We start from the raw sequence: 15,035 nt of genomic DNA, 5'->3' as shown, positions 1-15,035 counted from the left end.
TTTAGGAGAGGTCAGATCGGTGAAGGAGAGAGGATAAGGGCAGAAGTCAGTGAGCATATTTCTGGAATGAAACACAGCCCAGTTCTGCCATGGATGGATGGCAGAGACAGTGTGTCCAGGTGATGAGGTGGGCTAAGCTAGCAGATACTGTCTGTATGCCATCCACATGGCAGTGTTTCAGAAATGAATGCCTCAAGGTGAGAAATGAAAGGACACAAATTCAATTCCAGGTAGCATGAAAAAACACCCCCCTCATAATTGACTCTGATTGGTTTGAAGTTGTGAACATGCCCAGGCAATGTTTCCTTTGGGATTGTATCACTGTGTTGGACATGAGGGCAGGGGAACCCAGGAGAACTTCTGACAACAGAGTACCTCATCGCCTAGGAGCACCTATTCTATATATATTAAGATACTACTCATTCATGGCCTCTGACCAACAGAAACATGTTATTGTTGTGTGGAAACCTTTCTATTTGTATTGCAAAAATGGTAAGCAAAGGCAGTAGACAGGCATCAATTGTAACACAGCTTGTAGCTAGTGTATTTTAATTTGCCATCCTCAAATTCAGTCTAATTTTCCTCATTGTATTTTCAAGTTGCTTGTCAAATTTTGGGTTGTTTAAAGATCACTGCATTAGCCCTTTGATTAAGACAAACAGTCAAACAAACACTCTGGCTCCCTCTAGGGGCCTCCTGTAAACATGTGAATGCTAAGAGTGCCATGAATGCTTGTAGTCCTATTCAGATAACTGAATTCTCAGAGTGCAATCTACAGCTGCTGGGACGATTAGCTTCCCAGCCAGAGAAATCTTAGGCCATCATGACGCCGGCAGAAACACACTGTCAAAGGCCACCGTCAGATTGAGGCTTGGGTAATTGTATCTGCTGTGAAGTTAATGACTTTTAAGGTGTGTGGGTTTCTTCTTTTTGTGTTTTTCTAATGACTTTTAAGGTGAAATGGCCCTCATTGTTCTTTACTCTGCCAGAGATATGTAAATGATCTTGTCCCACACACTAATTGGTGAGTGACATTGTGCCATCTTTGTGGCTAAACAATGTCCCCTGAGGATCTTTTAAGGAGAATGTGATGCCTTTGTGATGTTTTGATGTCGTAAATGAAGCAGAATGCTGAATGCTAATTGTTTGTAACAGCAGCAGTGACAATCATCGCAACGAGCATTAATGGTCTCGCAGAACTTCCTAAGTTTAGTTTCTCTTCTCATATGTTAATCTGTAGCTCAACATTAGAATGATGTTGCTCTCTCTCTCTGCACAGTATGCTGCCATAATATTCACTGACACTACTTCTTTCTCCTTTTGTCAACAGCTCTTTTTTCTCTTGAAATGAGTTCCATATTTTCGTTCTAAGAATGTACTTGTCATCCCATGTGCTTGCCTGAGCAGATGAGTGGGCCTGATTCAACCTGGAACCCACACTGAACCAATATCCGATATGCTCCCTTCTCCCCCGTCACCACACTGACGACTCTGTGAGGCAAATGTGCTTTCGCCCACCTGCGACGGGGAGACAAAGGTTAGTTGCAACTTATTTTATTACGGGCACCATTTTAGCAATTATGTTGCGTTCGAGAGTGAGGTCATCATTGCCAGTGTCTGTGAAAATGTCATCTGTCATTAGGATATACCCCGTGAAATGAGACACTCTGCTTTAGCTTGACTGTTTCCTTCGGGGAGTCTCTGGGATCATTCAAGTTGACTGGGTCTGTAGGAATAGAGTAAAGTGTTTGTGCTGAGAAATTATTTGGCAGGGGCTGGATGTGCTGGAGATGCTATGCCTGATTTTCCACTTCAAATAGAATGTGTGAGAAACATGTCACCCACAGCTCTTTGCTGTGGAAGGAACCAGATTATTTTGTAAACAATAGATTTGAAAATCCATCGGGGTTCAAATCCATTATATTACCACACAATTGTTATGGGTTATGGATTAGTTCTATAGGGAGTTGCCCGTACGGCCAGTAAGGAACTCAACGCTGTAAAATAGGAAAAAGAGCAGTTGAGATTTACCTTGAGATGGAGTCCATGCGCCTATCTTTGAATCTGGTCAAGTGTTTAATACTTGGCGATGAGGAAAAAGCAATATTTTCACAACAACAAAAGTAATCTGTGTGATGACGAGGGGTTACATCTCCTTCTGACCAGCAAACATAGACAAGACATTACGGAGGTGAAGTCACAATTTAGACGGCTAGCTAGTGAGTTTGAGGGAAGTAAATAGTTTAGCTGTGCCAGATGCTCACACTGTTGAGTAGTGCAGAGAGAAAACAGAACGTGAAGAAATCACTGAATGTTTTTCTTGTTAGACAGAAGTACAGTGCTAAATGAGTCCTGTATGTTTACGAGACTGAACAAAAATATAAACACATGCAACAATTTCAAAGATGTTACTGAGTTACAATTCATATAAGGAAATTATGCAATTCAAATAAATTAATTAGGTCCTAATCTGTGGATTTCACATGACTGGGAATAAAGATATGCATCTGTTGGTCACAGATACCTTAAAAATAATGTAGGGACCAGGATCAGAGAACCAGTCAGTATCTGGTGGGACCACCATTTGCCTCAAGCATCGTAACACATCTCCTTCACATAGAGTTGATCAGGCTGTTGATTGTGGCCTGTGGAATTTTGTTCCACTCCTCTTCAATGGGGGTGCAAAGTTGATGTATATTGGCGGGAACTGGAACATGCTGAATGTACACGTCGAACCAGAGCATCCCAAACATGCTCAATGGGTGCCATGTCTGATGAGTACGCAGGCCATGGAAGAACAGGACAATGTTCAGCTTCCCGGAATTGTGTACAGATCCTTGCGACATGGTGATCTGAAGGTTTCAGAGAGGTTTCCAATGCCTCGCAGAACAGGGCACCAATTGGTCAAATTAATTTTAAAAGCTGACATTGAGTATCCCTTTGAGCATGGTGAAGTTATTAATTACGCTTTGGATGGTGTACCAATACACCCAGTCACTACAAAGATACAGGCGTCCTTTCTAACTCAGTTGCCGGAGAGGAAGGAAACCACTCAGGGATTTCACCTGATGCCAACGGTGTTTAATTGCTTGGATAGGAGAAACATGAAGATGGATAAGCAACATTGTAGTTACTCCACAATACTAACCTAAATGACAGAGTGAAAACAAGGAAGCCTGTACAGAATAAAAATATTCTAAAACATGCGTCCTGTTTGTAACAAGGCACTAAAGAAATTAACTTGTGTCCTGAATACAAAGTGTTATGTTTGGTGCAAATCCAATACAACACATTACTGAGTACCACTCCCCATATTTTCAAGCATAGTGGTGGCTGCATCATGTTACGGGTATGCTTGTAATCGTTAAGAACTGGGGTGTTTTTCAGGATAAAAAATATATGGAATGGAGCTAAGCACAGGCAAAATCCTAGAGGAAAACCTGGTCCAATCTGCTTTCCACCAGACACTGGGAGATTAATTCACCTCTCAATAGGAAAATAATCTAAAACAGATGGCCAACTTATTGCATAGATTGTAATGAACACATATTGTGTGTAAAATACTTTTTTGAAGGTTGTACTGATTATGCTGTGCTAATTCTGTGGTGCCAGTGTTTGTTGACATCTTACAATGCTTTCAGGTTGTCACATAAAAATGTTAAAACAAGGGATGGTTCACTCAAGACAACTGGGAATTCAGAAAAATACGAGGTCAAATCATCACGTCAGTGGATCATGAGATTCTGTTAACTTCTTGCGACTCCAACCCGTATCCGGGAGCGTAATCATAGCCTCAAGCTCATTACCATAACGCAACGTTTCCTATTCATGAAAATCGCAAATGAAATGAAATAAATATATTGAAACACAAGCTTAGCCTTTTCTTAACAACACTGTCATCTCAGATTTTCAAAATATGCTTTTCAACCAAAGCTACACAAGCATTTGTGTAAGAGTATTGATAGCCTAGCCTAGCATTCAGCAGGCAACATTTTCACAAAAACAAGAAAAGCATTCAAATAACATAATTTACCTTTGAAGAACTTCGGATGTTTTCAATGACGAGACTCTCAGTTAGATAGCAAATGTTCATTTTGTCCAAAAAGATTATTTGTGTAGGAGAAATAGCTCCGTTTTGTTCATCACATTTGGCTATGAAAAAAAACTGAAAATGCAGTCATTACAACGCCAAACTGTTTTCCAAATTAGATCCAAAATATCGACAGAAACATGGCAAACGTTGTTTAGAATCAATCCTCAAGGTGTTTTTCACAATTCTATTTGATGAAAAATCATTTGTGGCAGTTGGTTTCTCATCAGAGGCAAACGGAAAAATACTGCAGCTGGAGATTACACAATAATTGCGACGGAGGACACCAAGCGACCACCTGGTGGATGTAGTCTCTTATGGTCAATCTTCCAATGATATGCCTACAAATACATCACAATGCTGCAGACACCTTGGGGAAAACGTGGAAAATGTAAGATGACTCCTAGCTCCTACCAGGTGGCGTGGCGAATCTGTCTCCTCACCACGCGCTCTCACCACTGGTGTCCCCCAGGGCTCTGTTCTAGGCCCTCTTCTATTCTCGCTATACACCAAGTCACTTGGCTCTGTCATAACCTCACATGGTCTCTCCTATCATTGCTATGCAGACGACACACAATTAATCTTCTCCTTTCCCCCTTCTGATGACCAGGTGGCGAATCGCATCTCTGCATGTCTGGCAGACATATCAGTGTGGATGACGGATCACCACCTCAAGCTGAACCTCGGCAAGACGGAGCTGCTCTTCCTCCCGGGGAAGGACTGCCCGTTCCATGACCTCGCCATCACGGTTGACAACTCCATTGTGTCCTCCTCCCAGAGCGCTAACAACCTTGGCGTGATCCTGGACAACACCCTGTCGTTCTCAACTAACATCAAGGGGGTGGCCCGTTCCTGTAGGTTCATGCTCTACAACATCCGCAGAGTACGACCCTGCCTCACACAGGAAGCGGCGCAGGTCCTAATCCAGGCACTTGTCATCTCCCGTCTGGATTACTGCAACTCGCTGTTGGCTGGGCTCCCTGCCTGTGCCATTAAACCCCTACAACTCATCCAGAACGCCGCAGCCCGTCTGGTGTTCAACCTTCCCAAGTTCTCTCACGTCACCCCGCTCCTCCGCTCTCTCCACTGGCTTCCAGTTGAAGCTCGCATCCGCTACAAGACCATGGTGCTTGCCTACGGAGCTGTGAGGGGAACGGCACCTCAGTACCTCCAGGCTCTGATCAGGCCCTACACCCAAACAAGGGCACTGCGTTCATCCACCTCTGGCCTGCTCGCCTCCCTACCACTGAGGAAGTACAGTTCCCGCTCAGCCCAGTCAAAACTGTTCGCTGCTCTGGCCCCCCAATGGTGGAACAAACTCCCTCACGACGCCAGGACAGCGGAGTCAATCACCACCTTCCGGAGACACCTGAAACCCCACCTCTTTAAGGAATACCTAGGATAGGATAAAGTAAACCTTCTCACCCACCCCCTTAAAAGATTTAGATGCACTATTGTAAAGTGGCTGTTCCACTGGATGTCATAAGGTGAATGCACCAATTTGTAAGTCGCTCTGGATAAGAGCGTCTGCTAAATGACTTAAATGTAATGTAAATGTAAATGTAGCTCTTCCACAGCCACATAAGGAGTCATTGCCATGAGGCGGTTTCTAAAAATGCAGTTCTTCCTGTTTTTTTCTGTAACATCAGTTCTGTGTCTTTGCAGTTTTGGAAACGTCAAGAGTGTTTTCTTTCCAAAGATGTTAATTATATGCATAGTCGAGCATCTTTTTGTGACAAAATATCTTGTTTAAAACGGGAACGTTTTTCATCCAAAAATTAAAATAGCGCCCCCTAGTTATAAAAGGTTAATCAAACTAAGAGTCATAGTTTAGCTCTTATTTGCAAGGAAGAAAACAGATGGTGGATGGGACCCTGTCTAAACCCAAAATCTTGAACTGCAGAGCACCCCAAGGGAGTGTGCTGGGTTTCTTTCTATTGTATATAAATGATCTAAAATCTGCCTGTACATGTTAACTTTTCTCTCTCTTTGTGGTTTCCCACAAAGACAAAAATGTGGTTGAGAAAGCACTCAGTCCATCTTATTCGGGTAAAAAGTGAAACTGAGGAAATCCCCTGATTTTAAGGTGGTAGTAGGTGACATAGTAGTCACAGCAAAAGACTGTCAATTATCGTGAATGTGTGCTAGATAACCATCTGACAGGGGAGAGCATGGCACAAAACTTTACTTTCAAAGTGAACCATTATGTTCAAATTAGGTTTCTGGTAAGAACCTCCAAATATCTGGATAAGAATGCAATGGGGGTATTGGCAGGGGCTCTACTTTAGGGCCACTTCGACGATGTCAGTTCTTCCTGGTACAATACTGCCCCCAAGATAATACAACATTTATTTCATAATCTCAGAAGAAATTTGTCAGGATTATTCTTAAACTTCCAGCACATATGCGTCAACACTATTCCCACTTTGAAGGCCTTAGGTGTCTCAAAGTGGAGGAGCGTCTCTAAATTGTTTTGTACGTAAAATTGTCCACAGAATGTTCCCCAGGTACCTATAGTATGTAACTACTTTAACTTTTCAACTGCAGGCGTTCCGCTAGCGGAACCCTTCGACAACATTCCACTGAAAAGGCATTAACAAGTCCAATACAGCAAATGAAAGATAAACATCTTGTTCATCTACCCATTGTGTCCGATTTCAAAAATGCTTTACAGCTAAAGCACAACATATGATTATGTTAGGTCATAGCCAAGTCAAAAAACACACAGGCATTTTTCCAGCCCAAAAAAAAGCTGAAATATAGATCAAATTAATCACTAACCTTTGATTATCTTCATCATATGCCACTCATAGGACATCATGTTACACAATACATGTATGTTTTGTTTGATAATGCGAATATTTATACCCAAAAATCACAGTTTACATTGACGCGTTACGTGCAATAATGTTTTGATTCCAAAACATCCGGTGATTTTGCAGAAATACTCATAAAACATACAACTGTTATTCACAGAATTAAAGATAGACTTCTCCTTAATGCAACCGCTGTGTCAGATTTCAAAAAAACTTTACGGAAAAAGCATAATCTGAGAACGTCGCTCAGAGCCCAATCCAGCTAAAGAAATATCCGCCATTTTGGAGTCAACAGAAGTTAGAAATAATATTATAAATATTCACTTACCTTTGATGATCTTCATCAGAATGCACTCCCAGGAATCCCAGTTCGACAATAAATGACTGATTTGTTCCATAAAGTTCCATAAAGTCCATCATTTATGTCCAAATAGCAACTTGTTGTTAGCGTGTTCAGCACAGTAATCCATCTTCATGAGGCTCGAGCACTTCTTCCAGACAAAAACTCGAAAAGTTCCGTTACAGGTCGTAGAAACAAGTCAAACGATCTATGGAATCAATCTTTAGGATGTTTATTGCATAGAACATCATTAATGTTCCAACTGGAGAATTCCTATATCTGAAGAAAAGCACTGGAACGAGAGCCAACCACTGACTCAAACAGGTCTCATGAGCCCCCCCTTTATAGTAGAATCCTCATTCAAGTTTCTAAAGATGGTTGACATCTAGTGGAAGCCGTAGGCAGTGCAACTTGACTCCATAGACACTGTGCATTCGGTAGGACAAGCTTTGAAAAACTACTAACCTCAGATATCCCACTTCCTGCTTGGATTTTTCTCAGGTTTTCGCCAGGCAATTGTTCAGTTCTGTTATACTCAAAAAATAATTCTAAGAGTTTTATAAACTTCAGAGTGTTTTCTATCCAATACTAAAAATAATATGCATATATTAGCATCTGGGATAGAGTAGGAGGCAGTTCACTCTGGGCACGCTATTCATCCAAAAGTGAAAATGCTGCCCCCTATCCCAATAAGGTTAACTTCATACGGGATAACCATAACTATTACACTAGCAGGAGTGAAACTGATGTTGTTCCTTTTAGATTTAAAGGAAGGAAAGGAAAGAAACTTTTTTATGTTCATCTGGCATTCTTTGAAAGAATCTTCTGAAGAAGTTAAAATGTATACCCTCTATAGTGTCACGATGGTCGAAATAACATTCGGACCAAAGCACAGTGTGAAATAGGTTCGACAGTTTTTATTGAAGTGAACCACACAAAAACAATAAAGAATACACGAAACGTGATGTTCTGGAGTGCTCACAGGCAACTACACATAAACAAGATCCCACATAGGAAGGCTCCTGCCCTGGAGCTGGAGGTCCTGGACTGTGGACCGTCGCAGGAGGTTTCGGACTGTGGACCGTCGTAGGAGGTTCCGGACTGTGGACCGCCGTAGGAGGTTCCGGACTGTGGGCCGTTGTAGAAGGTTCCGGACTGTGGACCGCCGTAGGAGGTTCCGGACTGTGGACCGTCGTAGGAGGTTCCGGACTGTGGACCGTCGTAGGAGGTTCCGGACTGTGGACCGTCGTAGGAGGTTCCGGACTGTGGACCGTCGTAGGAGGTTCCGGACTGTGGACCGTCGTAGGAGGTTCCGGACTGTGGACCGTCGTAGGAGGTTCCGGACTGTGGACCGTCGTAGGAGGTTCCGGACTGTGGACCGTCGTAGGAGGTTCCGGACTGTGGACCGTCGTAGGAGGTTCCGGACTGTGGACCGTCGTAGGAGGTTCCGGACTGTGGACCGTCGTAGGAGGTTCCGGACTGTGGACCGTCGTAGGAGGTTCCGGACTGTGGACCGTCGTAGGAGGTTCCGGACTGTGGACCGTCGTAGGAGGTTCCGGACTGTGGACCGTCGTAGGAGGTTCCGGACTGTGGACCGTCGTAGGAGGTTCCGGACTGTGGACCGTCGTAGGAGGTTCCGGACTGTGAACCGTCGTAGGAAGCTCTGGACTGTGAACCGTCGTAGGAAGCTCTGGACTGTGAACCGTCGTAGGAAGCTCTGGACTGTGAACCGTCGTAGGAAGCTCTGGACTGTGAACCGTCGTAGGAAGCTCTGGGGACTGGCTCTAGGAAGGACTGGGGACTGGTGACACGCACTTCGGGGCGAGTGGAAGGAGCTGGCACGGGACGTACTGGGCTGTGGAGCGTACTGGAGACCTGGTGCGTGGAGCCGGCACAGATTTTTCCAGACTGATAGCACGCTCCTCAGGACCAGTACGGAGAGCTGACTCAGGTGGCATCAGACTGATAACACGCTCCTTAGGGTGAATGTCGTTCCTCAGACACCAACACAACAACTCTCTCATTTCTCTCTCTAATTTCTCCATCAACTCACTGACGGACTCTGACTCTCTCCATTTACTCTTCTCCAATTTCTTCTTCTCCCAGATTGGCTCTGGTTCACTCCTCGGCTCCGCCGACCACCCCGTGTGCCGCCCCCCCAATTTTTGTTTTTAGAGCTGTCATTTGGGCTCTCTTTGTGGCCGCAAACTCTGGCGTTGTCGCTGTTCTTCCTTCTCTCCTTGCGTCTGCTTTCAAGGAAGGCTTTTGTCTCCTGCCATAATTTCCTCCCAAGTCCAGGATATTTTCTCCTCCTTGATCTCCTCCCAAGCCCAGGATACCTTCTCCTCCTGGGCACGCTGCTTATTCCTGGTATGGTGGGATTTTCTGTCACGATTCGAACCAAAGCGCAGCGTGATAATGGTTCGACATAATTTATTGAAGTGAACCTCACAAATGCAATAAAGAATACACGAAACGTGACGTTCTGGAGTGTCACAGGCAACTACACATAAATAAGATCCCACAAAACACAGTGGAGAAATGGCTGCCTATATATGATCCCCAATCAGAGACAACAATAAACAGCTGCCTCTGATTGGGAACCACACCAGGCCAACATAGAAACAAAACAACCTAGATTACCCAACCTAGTCACACCCCGACCTAACCAAAATAGAGAATAAAAAGGCTCTATATGGTCAGGGCGTGACACATAGCCACAGTATCAGTCAAAGGGTTGGACACACCGACTCATTCAAGGGTTTTTCTTTATTTTTACTATTTTCTACATAATATTTTACTATTTCCAACAAAAGTAGTGAAGACATCAAAACTATGAAACACATATGGAATCATGTAGTATCCCCAAAAAAGTGAAAAACAAATCGAAATATATTTGAGATTTTAGATTCTTCAAAGTAGCCACCCTTTGCACTCTCATCATTCTCTCAACCAGCTTCACCTGGAAAGCTTTTCCAACAGTCTTGAAGGAGTTCCCACATTAGCTGAGCACTTGTTGGCTGCTTTTCCTTCACTCTGCATTCCAGCTCATCCCAAACCATCCCAATTGGTTTGATTTCAGGTAATTGTGGAGGCCAAGTCATCTGATGCAGCAAATCATCACTCTCTTTCTTGGTCAAATAGCCCTTACACAGCCTGGAGGTGTCTTGTGTCATTTCGTGTTGAAAAACAAATGAAAGTACCACGAAACACAAACCAGATAGGATGGCGTATCGCTGCAGAATTTTGTGGTAGCCATGCTGGTTAAGTGTGCATTGACTTCTAAATAAATCACCAACAGTGTCACCAGCAAAGCACGCCCACAACATCACAACTTCTCCTCTATGCTTCAAGGTGGGAACCACACATGTGGAGATCATCCGTTCACCTACTCCGTGACTCACAAAGACACGACGGTTGGAACCAAAAAACTAAAATTTGGACTCAAGGACAGATTTCCACTGGTCTAATGCCCATTGCTCATGTTTTTTGACCCATGCAAGTCTCTTCTTATTATTGGTGTCCTTTAGTAGTGGTTTCTTTTCAGGAATTCGACCATGAAGTCCTGATTCTAGCCGTCTCCTCTGAAAAGTTGATGTTCAAATGTGTCTGTTACTTGAACTCTGTGAAGCATTTATTTGGGCTCCAATCTGAGGTGCAGTTAATTTCTGAGGCTGGTAACTCTAATGAACTTATCCTCTGCAGCAGAGGTAACTCTGGGTCTTCCTTTCCTGTGTAGGTCCTCATGAGAGCCAGTTTCATCATAGAGCTTGATGAAAAAAAATCCCTCCTGAGATGTGGTCCTTCTGTAGCGCAGTTGGTAGAGCATGGCGCTTGTAACGCCAGGATAGTGGGTTCGATTCCCGGGACCACCCATACGTAGAATGTATGCACACATGACTGTAAGTCGCTTTGGATAAAAGCGTCTGCTAAATGGCTTATAAATAAATATAAATAAATATGTGTGCAAACCTGGTGGCCAACTACAAGAAACATCTGACCTCTGATTTTTTTTGCCACCAAGTACTAAGTCATGTTTTGCATAGGGGTCAAATACTTATTTCTCTAATTAAAATGCAAATAATTTTATAACATTTTTTAAATGTTTTTTCTGGATTTTTTTTATTGTTATTCTGTCTCTCACTGCTCAAATAAACCTGCCATTAAAATTAGACTGATAATTTCTTTGTCCGTGGGCAAATGTACAAAATCAGCAGGGGATCAAATACGTTTATCCCTCACTGTAACTGAATGCCTTCAACTGAAATGTGTCTTCTGCATTTAACCCAACCCCACTGACTCAGAGAGGTGTGGCGGGGCTGCCTTAATCAACATCCACGTTTTTGGCACCCGGGGAACAGTGGGTTAACTGCCTTGCTCAGGGGCAGAACTACAGATGTTTACCTTTTCAGGTCGGGGATTCTATCTAGCAACCTTTACAGTTACTGGGCGAACACTCTAACCACTAGGCTACCTGCCGCCAATATCTCAAAGGTGTTGCTGCACTCCCACTTCCCTCTTCCCTTTTTTTTATGCTTTTTTGCGTTATCCTTGATGATTTTCATAAATTGTATGTGGAGGCGTCACCGGCTGGAGTGCCGTTATGTACTTTAAAAAATGGTCTAATAAATTAAATCGATCAATCGTCAGGTCGGTGCTCTAGAAAGATGCCCGAGTTTGAATTCCGAGTTGGATGACTATTCAAAACTATTTTCGAGTCAGAGCTAATTTTTTCCCAGGTTCTGAGTGTGGGACACAACCAAAACAAAGAGCAAATGAATCCAAAAAGTGTCACGCGGACGAGGTGAACCCAAGAGCAGACTCAGACGAGGAGACTGGGATAAGGTAACCAAGGTTTTATTGAAAAACGGTGAAGATATGGTGCAGGCCAGGGGAAGCTCAGGTGGGTTGCAGGGAGCCAGGTGCTGAGACTGAGATTGAGGCTGGAGCGAGGGGAGTTGGAGCTGGGTAAGCAGATCCAGAGAGGGATCCAAGGAAGCAGTAGTGTTGGATGTCCAGGACAGGGTAGCAGGACTGACGAGACGTGGGACTGGAGACAGGGACCAGAGTGGATAGAACTGTAGTAGAGAGGAAAACAGCATCAGGCAAGGGAAAATAGGCACAACACAAAAACAGGATCTATGCAGGCACAAGCGGCTAAAACCACAGACGGACTGAGCAGAGATTACGATCTGGCGGCATGGCTGAGTATTTGTAGAAGTCTTGATTATGTAACAGGTTGCAGCTGGTGGGGATCTGCTCTGCCTCCAGCACACCCGTCTCCTCCCACACAATCACGCACACACAGATAAAGAGGGAGAGAGCGCTAGGGGAGTGGCGGCAGGTTAGGGAGACACAGGATGAGCAGGAGAGGGTGTGGCAGGCCCAGATATAACAAAAAGTTTGTAGAGTCACAAGCTTCATGTAATCATTGCCTGTTTGGAATATGGGAATAAATACTAAACTTTTTACAACTTTAATGAACATTTCAGTGAATTTGTCTCAATACATTTGGTCACCTAAAATGTCTGCACTATAAACCAAAAGTGCTGTAATTTCTAAAGGGTTTCCCCAGTATGGATGAAAATACCCTCAAATTATAGCTGACTTTCACTTTAACCTCAGTTGTTATATCATTTCAAATCCAAAGTGCTGGTGTACAGCGCCAAAACAACAAAAACATTTTTTTAAGTCCCAATAATTACTGTGGGCACTGTCATTATTTACAGATCAATGTACTTCTGCCCAATTCCTGTATTATTGCCAGAACTGGTTAGTTCCTCCCTTTTGACTCTGACTAGTTAAAAAAGGTATTCCTCCCCGCCTGTTTTATGTTTTTTTGGGCTCCGTTAAGTATGTTCGGATAATGGATGGAGGGATGTGGTAGCCTGAGTTATGGGTAACCTGCCTCACCCAATGTGATACGGAATCGCTATTATTTTCAATTTTAGAACACATTCAAGAATCTCTAGAAGCTAACCAGCTAATTAGCTACAAGTTATTTAGTCATTGTTAGCCACTGCTAGCGGCTTTTACCTTCTGCACAGATACCAGCCCTGTTTTTAGCCTGGATAATACTCGCCTGTCTACCAATATCGCTTGTCTACCAATATCGGACTGTATCCCTAGTATCTCCACAACAACGCCGGATTCCTGCCGTAATCCCTGGACCACTACTTCTGATCTTCACAGCTTGCAGCTAGCTAGCTCACAGCTTGCAGTTAGCTAGCTCACAGCTTGCAGTTAGCTAGCTCACAGCTTTCACTCACCGTGGCACCTAGTACCGAAGCTATTCCCTAAGGCCCACCTCCCGGCCTACTCAGCTGTTCACGCGAAACCCACTCATACACGGCTAGAGCCCAAAACTCCACCGGATCCTTGCTGTAAACTCTGGACCTTGGCACCGGATCACTGCTGCTACCGATTGGATAACTGCCACGAAGCTAGCTCCAGTTAGCCGTGAGCCAGGCACATCTCCCGGCTAGCAAACTAAATTCCACAATACCTCTTTCGCCATCTGGCTTGGATTCTCTGTCGACACGGCGTCCTGCCGCACCACCACGACTGGTCTGCCGACGAATAGTCCATCCGCTGTGCCTTCATCCGGCCTCCGTCGGAGCAGACGTTACTAACTTTAAACGCCATGTCGCTAGCGTAGTGGGGCTCCCCTGTTCAATCTACTGCTGCCCCCTGGACACTATGATCACTTGGATACATAGCTGATGCCTACTGGACTGTCCATTAATCACGGTTCTCCATTCTGTTTATTTTTTTATCTGTCGGCCCCAGCCGCGAACTCAGGCTCTGTGTGTAGTTAATCCGACCCTCTCTGCCTAGTCATCGCCATTTTACCTGCTGTTACCTGTTGTTTACCTGTTTACCTGTTGTTGTGTTAGCTGATTAGCTGTTGTTGTCTCACCTGTTGTTTTAGCCAGCTCTCCCATTCAACACCTGTGATTACTTTATGCCTCGCTGTATGTCTCTCTCAAATGTCAATATGCCGTGTACACGGTTGTTCAGGTTAGTTCTCACTGTTTTAGTTTACAATGGACCCCCTAGTTCCACTCTTCATACCTCTGATACCTCCTTGGTCCCACCTCCCACACATGCGGTGACCTCACCCATTACAACCAGCATGTCCAGAGATACAACCTCTCTTATCATCACCCAGTGCCTGGGCTTACCTCCGCTGTACCCGCACGCCACCATACCCCTGTCTGCGCATTATGCCCTGAATATATTCTACCACGCCCAGAAATCTGCTCCTTTTTATTTTTTTTATTTCACCTTTATTTAACCAGGTAGGCTAGTTAAGAACAAGTTCTCATTTGCAACTGTGACCTGGCCAAGATAAAGCATAGCAGTATTCTTTGTCCCCAATGCTCTCGGCGACCAGTTTTGATAGACTTTAGCCGCACCCTCATTCTACTCCTCCTCTGTTACACGGGTGATGCGGATGTAAACCCAGGCCCTGCATGTCCCAGGCAACCTCATTTGTTGACTTCGTTGACCGAAAAAACCTTGGTTTCATGCAAGTCAACATCCGAAGCATTCTCTTTAAGTTTGTTTTACTCACTACTTTAGAACACTCTCCCAACCCTGATGTCCTTGCTGTGTCTGAAATCCTGGTTTAGGAAGGCCACCAACAATTCTGAGATTTCCGTACTCAGGTATAACATTTTCCACCAACATAGAACTTCCAAAGGGGGAGGAGTTGCAGTCTACTGCAGAGATAGCCTGCAAAGTAATGTCATACTTTCCAGGTCCATACCCAGACAGTTCAAACTTC

General features: G+C 44.2%; 1 long non-coding RNA gene across 1 annotated transcript in view; it reads left to right on the top strand.

Annotated features, from left to right (window-relative positions):
• Window positions 1-770: 770 nt before the first annotated feature.
• LOC127912006 (uncharacterized) overlaps window positions 771-15,035 on the top strand; it is a 29,679-nt gene continuing 15,414 nt past the window's right edge. The window contains exons 1-2 of the long non-coding RNA XR_008080059.1: window positions 771-911; window positions 1,408-1,537. This is a non-coding gene — a long non-coding RNA (uncharacterized LOC127912006). The remainder of the gene's footprint in view (window positions 912-1,407; window positions 1,538-15,035) is intronic.

Source organism: Oncorhynchus keta, chromosome 26 (assembly GCF_023373465.1).
Source record: "Oncorhynchus keta strain PuntledgeMale-10-30-2019 chromosome 26, Oket_V2, whole genome shotgun sequence".
Lineage (NCBI taxonomy): Eukaryota > Metazoa > Chordata > Actinopteri > Salmoniformes > Salmonidae > Oncorhynchus > Oncorhynchus keta.
This window is presented reverse-complemented; position numbering and strand designations above follow the sequence as displayed.